At 40.8% G+C, this 10164-nt stretch overlaps 1 pseudogene across 1 annotated transcript; it reads right to left on the reverse strand.

Annotated features, from left to right (window-relative positions):
• Window positions 1-4593: 4593 nt before the first annotated feature.
• On the reverse strand, window positions 4594-7951 carry LOC306667702 (annotated as a pseudogene). The gene is made up of 3 exons: window positions 7940-7951; window positions 5908-6225; window positions 4594-5565 (listed from the first exon to the last, which is right to left on the reverse strand). The product of its transcript is annotated as an uncharacterized misc_RNA (transcript).
• Between the last annotated feature and the right edge of the window lie 2213 nt (window positions 7952-10164).

Raw genomic sequence — 10164 nt, forward strand, 5'->3', positions numbered from 1 at the left:
TTACTCACAACATGAGCTCATCACATGTGAGTTAAGACAACAGAAAAATGGACAGCCCTCAGAGACCCCAACCACCATCTAAAGATAAGACTGAAAAAATGTTAATCGTGTTTTTTCTCTTGCTTGAACTACATCAGGAATAACTCTGTGCTTAACCATTCAACTTTTTGAGATTGCCAAATAGGCTAAATTCTGTATACTATTATGATGGGGAGGAATAAAAGGAACATATGGGGCTAATATCTAAATAAGCAGCCCCTGTCTTAGTTCCCCTCCTAGTGGAAATAGGTATAATGGACTCCACAGCTGTAGGAACCACTGCCCTGATTACTGGAAACCAGAATTTCAAAACTTTAAGTAGACAAATAGATTTGGACTTAAATATATTAGGGATAGAATCCAGTCTTTTAAGCTAATGGGGTTGCACACTCACTACAATCATCTATGCACTACTAATAAATCAATGATATGATTATGTACATAAAACCAGTAGGGAATGTGATGGGCTGACAGATCTGACTCCATGAGAATGTTATAGGCCAAACTCTGAGGGAAATGACTAAACAGACTCCATTTTGCTCTGAGACTCCATGTTATGTAGGAAATAAACTTCTCCCATGGGAACACCCTGCCTCTGTGCCCATCATCAGTTACTTGGTGTGACATGTTTAATAATATACAATGGCAACTCCTATGTAGTAAAGAATTGCTCTCTTATGATTTCTATTGTGGTTTATATAATGAGCAGGAAAAGATAAGATTCTCCTTTTGTTTTGTTTTATGTCTTAAGGAGATCTTGACTTTGTGACCAAAGCAGATGTCATTCTGGTCTTCACCAGCTAAGGGGTGCAGCTTGTCAGGCTGATACCAGGCAGCTAGCCAGCTGAAATCAATAACACAAAGGGTCTCTTTGTCCAAAGGTGTCAGATCTCAGGGGAGTTTGTCTTAATTATCTCAACCTTCCTTGCCTTGTTAACGATAAGGGTCTTTGCTTTCTTAGGCTATTTTGGGAGAGATTTTTGGATCTTAAAGAAGACTGCATCTTTTGCACTTTGGAATGCACTTCTTGTGTCCACAGTTTGTTGAGCCATAGAAGACCACTTGGTTTGAGTCACAAAGAAGTATATCTTTGAAGATTTGGCCTTTTGTATCTAAAAGATTGTGGGGTTTTTTTTTGTTTGTTTTTGTTTTTGTTTTTCTTTGTTTTATGCAGTGCTAGAAATCAAGCCCAGGGCCTCATGCATGCTAGGGAAATGTTTTGCCATTGAGCTACACCTCCAGCCCATTTCCTTCCTTCCTCCTTCCCTCTTTCCCTGTCCTTCCTTCTTCTCCTCCTCCTCCTTTCCCTCCTCCTCCCCCTCCTCTCTCCCGTCTCCTCCTCCTCCTCCTCCTCCTCCTCTTCCTCCTTCGCCTTCTCTCTCTCTCTCTCTTTTTTGTAGTGCTGGGGATCAAACTCAGGATCTTATATACATGCCAGGCAAATGCTTTACCACTCAACTAGATCCCCAGTCCCAAGTGTTTTTTTTTTTTTTTTTTTTAAGACCACTTGCATCCAAAAATCTATCCTATTGGTACATATAGAAAGATCAAACTTTAAAAAGCACACAAAGGAATATATAATGGTTATGTGGGAAATAGAAAGTCTAGCGGTCCATTTTCAGAACATAGTATTCAGTCTTAATTAGATCCAATTGTAGTAGCTCTTCCCTTTAGCTCACCCTATTTCTAAAATTAGCCAATTGTGTAGATTGAGTTCTCCTCTCCGAACAGGGCGAAGGGCAGCGTGGCGTTAGTTATATAAACTGGTAGGAATGTGCACCCAGTTGTGTTTGCTAGCCAGGTTCCTGTTGATACCCTCCTGGCAGAAGTAAAGGTTTGCCTTACCCACCCACTTTTGAGCACGTTTGATTTCTTGAGACATCTGGTTATTTCTAACAGTTAGCCTTAGGGAGTCTGTTAGCAAAATTAAAGAACAAAAATTAGATATAGAACAAAAGTTAAAGTTCATATCCACCATAAATTCTATTCTGCCCACCTATGTTCCCCTTTACTTCTGATCTCCCCAGAAGATCTTTTGGATATCTGGGTCCCTAGATCAAACATCTTCTCAAAATCTTGTCCTATCTCTTTAGCAAATTCCTCTTATTCCTAAAATTCCTCCCAACTTTTCCAACTATCCTTTAAATACCCAGATGCCTACTTTAATTTTCTTTTCCCTGCAAAATTTATAGGAAGCATGACAGCCTGAACTCCAGGTCCAAGATATATAGGTTGTTAATGTAAATGCTGACAGCCAGAAAATGAGCCCGACAGACTCCAAGAACATGCAACCAGGCTTGTTTTACTGTGTCATAAATATCCTCCTACTTACTGAGGCTCAGTAATCAAACTACATCACCTGTAATTCTTTCTGTATTTTTGACCCAATATCTCTCTCTCTCTCTCTCTCTCTCTCTCTCTCTCTCTCTCTCTCTCACACACACACACACACAGAAAAAAAAAAAAAAAAAAAAAGAATAGAAAGAAAACATTCATTGCACTGTTTTAATTTAGATTTTTTTTCCTTTTCTTTTTCAGTTCTGGGGATCAAACCCAGATCTGCACTTCCTAGGCAAGCATGCTATCACTGAACTACATCCCCAGTCCTTAATTTAGAATCTTTAAGATGGAGAGCATCCTTTCAATGATTAGGAGACACACAAAATAGAAATAAAGACTTTATTATTTACAGGTCCTGGAGGGGTACATTGCATGCTTAGAGGCTATGAACACAGAGGTCAGGGAGCACAGGCAGAGTGTGTGGGCCAACCTCTTTCTTGGGCCTAGGTCATTATCTAAACGGGTTTCCTGTGGGGAGCTTCTGTTGGTGGGTTTAAAGGAAGCAGGCAAGAGTTAAAGGAGCTCACACTGTGACTGAAAAGTTGTTACAGTTTGCATCTAAAATGTCCCCTAAAGACTGAAAGATGGCACTATTGGGAGGAGGTGGAAGTTTTAAGAGGTGAGGCCTAGTGGGCGGTCTTCTGGTTACTGAGAGTCATTAAAGGTATGCCCTTATAAGAGTTACAGAGACTCAGCCCCTTCCTCTCTATCTTTTGTCTCTCCACCACAAGGTGAACAGTTTTGTTCCATCTGCTCTTATTGTGATGTGCCCCCTCCATACCTAAAAGCAGTAGATCTGCCCCATCAGACTGGAATCTCCAAAACTATGAGCCACAATAAATTTTCTTTCTTTATAAACTGATTGTCTTAGTTATTTGTTATCCTAATGGAAAGCTAACTAACACAGAAGTGGTCACTGTTGCATATCTGCAATCCATGAATAAAGTGTGAGGGTAAGCAGGGTCATTTTAGAAGACTGTATTTAGCTGTCCTATAGGGAAGTGGTCACCAGGGAGCAGACATATAAGGCAGATATCTGGCTTTTCCACATTGAGGGACTGGGTTATGTATAGAACTGGAAACTGTATCAATGGTGACTGAGACTTCTAGCATGAGAAAGTCCAACTTTTTTTTATTTAATTTATTTTTGTGGTACCAGGGATTGAACTCAGGGGCACTCAACTACTGAGCCACATCCCCAGCCCTATTTTGTATTTTAATTAGAGACAGGGTCTCACAGAGTTGCTTAGTGCCTCTTTTGCTGAGGCTGGCTTTGAACTCCAAATCCTGCCTCAGTCCAAATTATATTGAAAATGGATGTCTAGCAACCATGTGAACTATGGGAACCATGCCCTGTTCCACATCTGGAGAAAATCTAAAAACAAAAAACCAATGCAAAACACAAAATAACAAAAATATCTCGCTACTACCCTAGATCTCTAAGAATAAACATAATGCTCCCAAACTCCTTCTTGTAGAAAACCTACATTTTTTTTTTTTAGTTGTAGATGGACACAATACCTTTTCTTTATTTATTTTTATGTGGTGCTGAGGATTGAACCCGGTGCCTCACACATGCTAGGCAAGCACTTTAACACTGAGCTACAACCCGAGCCCAAAACTCACATTCTTGAAAATATTATTTCCATGTATTTGAAACTTAAATATCTGTGGAGTAAACTAAATCAATCCCTATACCTGCTTTAAGGGTTTAAAAAGAAAAACCAAAAGAAAAAATTTAATGTTTAACTTTTTAGGTGCTTTATTTCAATGTTTATATATAAACATTGATATATATAAATAAATATATATATAAACATGATATATATATAAACATGATATATCATGTACATAACAAAATTTGTCAGCAAAATTAAGATAATGAGCAGCTTTTTTTAATGTATCATGAAGTTTTTCATAAATAACTTTTCATATATATATATATATTTTTTTTTTCTTTTCTTTTTTTTCTGGTAAATCAGTTTCACTGGGTTGAGGTGACAACTATACCTGGCTGGGGGCAATGAGGGGTTATGGAAAATAATATTCCTGCAACATAGCCCCCAAAGAAAAATGGAGAGAGGTGCCGCTTAGGAGGAGGGAGGGAAAACTAGCAAAGGAACAATGGGCCCTGGGGAAAGGGGCGGGATACTGAATGCTAGGCCCTACACCATGACCTCCCCCACCCCATGGCTAATTAGTCCTAAACGGAAGCACAGAAAATATCAATGGGCAAGATTTGAGTACTCATCCCTGGGATCTGGATTCTTATCTCCCCAGACAACACTGAGTTTCAACCTTTTCACAATTACCTTCCTAAATTAAAGTTTTAACCTGTTCAACTAGTCCCTGACAGTCAAAACTGCACATACACAGCTCCCAATGATTACATCATTGCAACCTATAAAACCAAAATCCCTTCTGTAACTGGGGGTCATTTTCTCATCTGGAAAATGAGACCGAATGGCACCCGAATCTGCGAAGGAATAAAGACTTCTCTGAATTCATCGAAGTCTGATTCCTGTCCTTTTGCGCTTACAGGCAGGGCTGGCCCTCACAGGCTGTTGAGTTCCAGCAGGATCTGGTCCAGGGTCTGGTGAACCTCCAGGTTCTCCTCCTTGGCACGGCCCAAGGTCTCTTCCAGGTCATCAATGGTTTTCTCTAACTTTGCCAAAGACCTTTCGAAAACTCTGCTCGGGTCTCAGCCTCCTTCAGTTTCTCCTCCAGCAGTTTGATCTCCTCTTCATATTTGTCCTCTTTGATGTAATACTTGACTGCTTGAGCCTCCAGGGATTTCAAGTTGTTGGTAACAATTTTCAGCTCTTTCTCTAGGTCCCCACATTTACTCTCAGCCACCTCGGTTCTCTCTTGAGTGCTCCAGCTCTCCTTCCAGGATCACCAGCGGCCTGGCCACCTCATATTTGTAGTCTGAGTCCTCAGCAGTATGCTTGGCCTCCTTCAGCTGCCATCTCCTGCAGCTCCATCTTTTCCTCATCCTTCACGGCCTGGTTTTCAATTAACCTTCATTTCTCTCACTCTCATCGGCAACCTTATCAGACTCCTCCAGCTTTTCATTGCTATAGTCAAGCGCTCCCGTGCTCGGTCCAGCTCTTCTTCTACCAGTTGGATGCTGCAGTTTAGGAAGGCCACAAATGCCTCAGTGACACGGGCCTTCTTAGCCAGTTTCTTTTGGGCATCCTATTAGAGCGGTTCAAGGCGGCTGGATGGGGGCAGGGCATCAAGCAGCTTGCACAGGCACAGAGAAACAATGTAGCCTGCGCATGCCCAAAGGGGCAACCAATCAGGCACTGACAAACGTCCCCAGCCAATCCCAGGAGGATACGTAGTCCTCAAGCTTCCCTCACCCTACCCCGGGTTATAAAAACACCGCCCCATCCGGGCCACATGCGATTTCTCTTGTCCAGCACGTTGCTGGACTGTTGGTTCGCTGGGAGCCGTCTCAATAAAGTTTTTCTTTTTGATTCACATCTGTCCTGTCCTCCCGTTACCATCGTTTGATCAGGTTACCCCAGTTTGATCTTGCACATCCTTTACTGATTCAGAATATTTTTCCGCCTCATCCTCTGTCCCCTTTAGCTTCTTCTGGAGGGCCTGCTGCTCCTCCCCTAGCTGCCCGCCGTGGTCTTCAGCTTGCTTTTTGTCAGTTTCAGCCAGCTCAGCATGGTCAATGGCATTCTCCTTGTCCAGCTTCAGCATCTGCATCTTCTTAAGGGCGTCTGAGGCTGTGGTGCTGGTTGTGTCTGCCCCTGGTGGTGAATACCAAGCAGACTGGACTGGCTGCAAGGGCTGGGTGAAGGAGTGTGGGTTAAGAAGGATGGAGGTGGGCTGGGGTTGTGGCTCAGTGGTAAAGCCCTTTGCCTAGCATGTGTTAGGCACTGGATTTGATTCTCACCACTGCATATAAACAAAAATAAAGGTCCATCAACAACTAAAAAAAAAAAAAAGGACCCAGTAGAACTTAACTTATAATTATTAAATTAAATTGTTAAAGTAAGCTAACATAAATGGAAATGGGATAGAAGTTTGTAAATGAACTTTTAAATAACAATTGTTTGCTTTTAGAGACTGGTTTTGGCAACCTGCCTAGGCCGATCTGGTAACTAGTACTACAGGTGCACCACTACTGCTGTCAACTTGATTCTGTTTTATAAAATATGTCTACATAAAAATAGTTTCCAAAATCTTTATTTATTTTTATTGTAAACAAATGGGATACATGTTGTTTCTCTGTACATGAAGTAAAGGCATACCATTTTTGTAATCATACATTTACATAGGGTAATGGTGTTTAATTCATTGTTATTTTTTCCTTCCCCCCACCCCTCCCACCCCTTTTTTTCCTCTACACAGCCCCTCCTTCCTCCATTCTTGCCCCCCCTCGCACCCCCTGATTATGTGTCATTCATCCGCTTATCAGCGACCAAAATCTTTTTGATAATATAAAACCTTAATGTTTTACTAAGTAAAAATAAATATTGGATGTTTGTTGAATATCTAGGAGTTAAATTGGATGGTATTTGTTGGATATCTAGATGCTTTTTTTTTTGGTACTGAGGATTGAATCCAGTGGTACTTAACTCCTGAGTCACACCCCTAGCCCTTCTTTTAAAATTTTTTTTTTAGTTGTAGATGGATACAATACCTTTATTTTATTTATTTTTATGTGGTACTGAGAATTGAACCCAGTGCCCCACACATGCTAGGCAACTACTCTACCACTGAGCCACATCCCCAGCCTTCCCTAGCCCTTTTTTATATTTTATATTGAGATAGGGCCTCACTGGGTTGCTGTGGGCCTCATTAAGTTGCTGAGGCTAACTTTGGACTTGTGATCCTACTGCCTCAGCCTCCTAAACTGCTGGTATTACAGGCCTGCGCCAGAGCACCAGATCTAGATCCTTTCTAAATAAGATACAATTCTGAAACATAAGGTTAACCTTATCTACTTTTACCTTTTTTTTTTTTTTTTTTTTTTCTTGTTCTGGAGATTTACCCCAGAGGTGCTTTGCCACTGAGCTACATTCCCAGCCCTTTTTTTTTTTTAATTTATTTTTTTATTTTTTTTATTTTGAGACAGTCTCACTAAGTTACTTAGGGCCTCACTTAAGGTCCTGAGGCTGGCCTTGAATTTGGGATCCTCCAAGTCGCTGGGATTACAGGCATACAACATCATGCCTGGTTATTTTAAGCTCTTCTTCCCACCTATCCCTGCCTCTGGTACTGGGATTGAACCAAGGGGCTCTCTATGTCTGAGTTGAATCCCCAACCCTTTTTCATTTTTTAAATTTTGGGACAAGTTCCCCTTAAATTGTTGAGGCTGACTTTGAACTTGCCATTTTCCTGCTTCAGTTTTCCAAGTAACTGGGATTACAGGTATGTGCCACCACACCTGGCTACTTTTAGCTTCTTATTACAGAAGAACAAAATATATTTGGGTCCGTTAACAAATATGTCCTGTGCCATACTGATAAATTATGGTATGAAGAAACATGTTTCTAGAAATCATAAAATGGTGTTAGTCTATAAAATGATGACATACGTGATAGTTCATAATTACTTGTTTCCTAGTTTTCACTAGAAATTTAGGTTATTTAAGAGTAAAAATTCCAATTAATGCATATAAAATTAAAACTACTAGAGATAATAAAGGAAAACAACTCTGTGCAAAGTATAAGAAGAATAAGATATATTTTGGCAAGGAAACCTATATGATGTGAAAGATGTTTTTGTTAAGAAAAGAGTAATTTTGTTTTATTTAAAGGATTTATTTAAAAGTTGTTTCAGAGGGACCAAGGGGTGGGATGGGTAGAAGGTGGAGAGAAGTGCTGGGGAGTGATATTGGCCAAATTATATTGTTGTGTGCATGTATGAATATGTACCAACAAATCGTATCATTATGTACAACTATAATGCACCAATTAAAATTGTGGGAAAGGCTGGAGAGATAGCTCAGTTGGTGGAGTGCTCGCCTCGCAAGCACAAGGCCCTGGGTTCAAACCCCAGCACTGCAAAAGAAAAAAAAAAAGCGGGGCATGGTGGTGCACCCCTGTAATCCCAGCCACTAGGGAAGAAGTTGAGGCAGGATGATTTCGAGTTCAAAGCCAGCCTTAGCAACGTGTTGAGGAACTAAGCAACTCAGTGAGACCCTGTCTCTAAATAAAATACAAAATAGGGCTGGGATGTGGCTCAGTGGTTGAGTGCCCTTGAGTTCAATCCCTGGTACCCACCCCCAAAAAAATGTGGAAAAAAAAGTTGTTTCAGAATGAATCAAATAAGAACTGAAAAGATATAAAAGTTGAAAAAATAGAAAACAAAATAGAGGATCTTGTATGTTTATGATGACTAAATTCATTATAAGAGTTTTTTAAATATCTGGAGCTTTGCCAGGGGCCCAGCGACTTGGAAGACTGGGGCAGGAGGACAACAAGTTCAAGGTCAGCATCAGCAATTTAATGAGGCCCTAAGCAACTTAGTGAGAACTTGTCTCAAAATAAAATATTTTAAGAAGGGCTGTGGATGTGGCTCAGTGTCTGGGCACCCCGGATTCAATTCCTAGTACCGCAAAAAATAAGTACTACATGTGAAATGTCATGTCAAATCAGTGGCTTGACTTTTACCCTAAAATAGATGCTCATCTCCAATCTGAAATTCTTTATTATTTCTGTTCAACAAATCACACATAAAAAGAACCTCTATGATCAATCACTATTTGTCGCTGGCTCTTTGCGGTTCCAAAATCCGTGGATATTTGTCACCGCCTGCAGCAACAACTTGCACGGGTCTTATGGGTGGTGGAGTGGAAACTGAGGCACTTCTATCTTTCTCTTTAGTGCACTGCTTTCTTGCTTGTTTGTTTATAGAGGATAGAGGAAATGAGGTTTACTTGCTTTGAGAGGAGAGAGAGAGAGACTTTGCTTATCAGAGAGAAAGAGACTTTGCTTAAGAGAGATTTTGAAAGAAGGACAGGCTTTTCTTAGAGCTTAGAGGAAGAGACTTGCTACACCTTAAAGTCCTGCATCCTGTGAACTAAAGGTATGTCTACCTAAGGTGCCCTAGTGATGCGTCTTAGTTCTCCATTCTGTGATCTGCCTTCCGCCGCTGCCCCTACTCGCTGCTGCCTCGTGTGTCTAGCTGCTTCTCTGCTAATGGCTGCTGTGGCGTGTTTTTCCCTCTGGCTGCTGCCACGCGAGTCTTCTTCTACTAGCTTTTTTGGTAATGGCTGCTGTTCATCCCTGTCTCGCTCAGCCTATGCTTATATCACCTCCAGGACGTGGAGAGCAGGGCCACGCCTCTTACGCAAAGATTAGGTGAGACGCTCCCTAGCAGGCAATTAGTGCTCGAGAACACATGCACATACATTGTGTGTGTGGAGGAGAAAATCACCTGAGTGTGCTTATGTCAATTAACCTCCTCGCTGCCGATGTGATCAGGCGGATCCCGGCGCCGCCCACATGGCACAGCCCCCAACAACTATTCTTGCTATACTTATGTAAATAATCAGGCCAAACTTAATGAAACTAAACTTATTTTACAAAAAGTTAGTCATTATATTTGATCATAAGGGAGATAAATGTGGGGGGAAATTATTTTTCAATGAAAACTACATATAATATACCCATATTAGGTATATTAAACCTTACGTGTATATTATGGGCACTGACTTTAAGCTTTTTCCTCTTTATAAACAGACACCTGTCATTTTGTGCATTTCATCAATAATTAAAATTTTGGCATTTTCTCTCACCTTTCTGACTTTGAATCACT

The sequence above is a fragment of the Sciurus vulgaris genome (genome assembly GCF_902686455.1).
Source record: "Sciurus vulgaris genome assembly, chromosome: 8".
In the NCBI taxonomy this organism is placed as follows: Eukaryota; Metazoa; Chordata; class Mammalia; order Rodentia; family Sciuridae; genus Sciurus; species Sciurus vulgaris.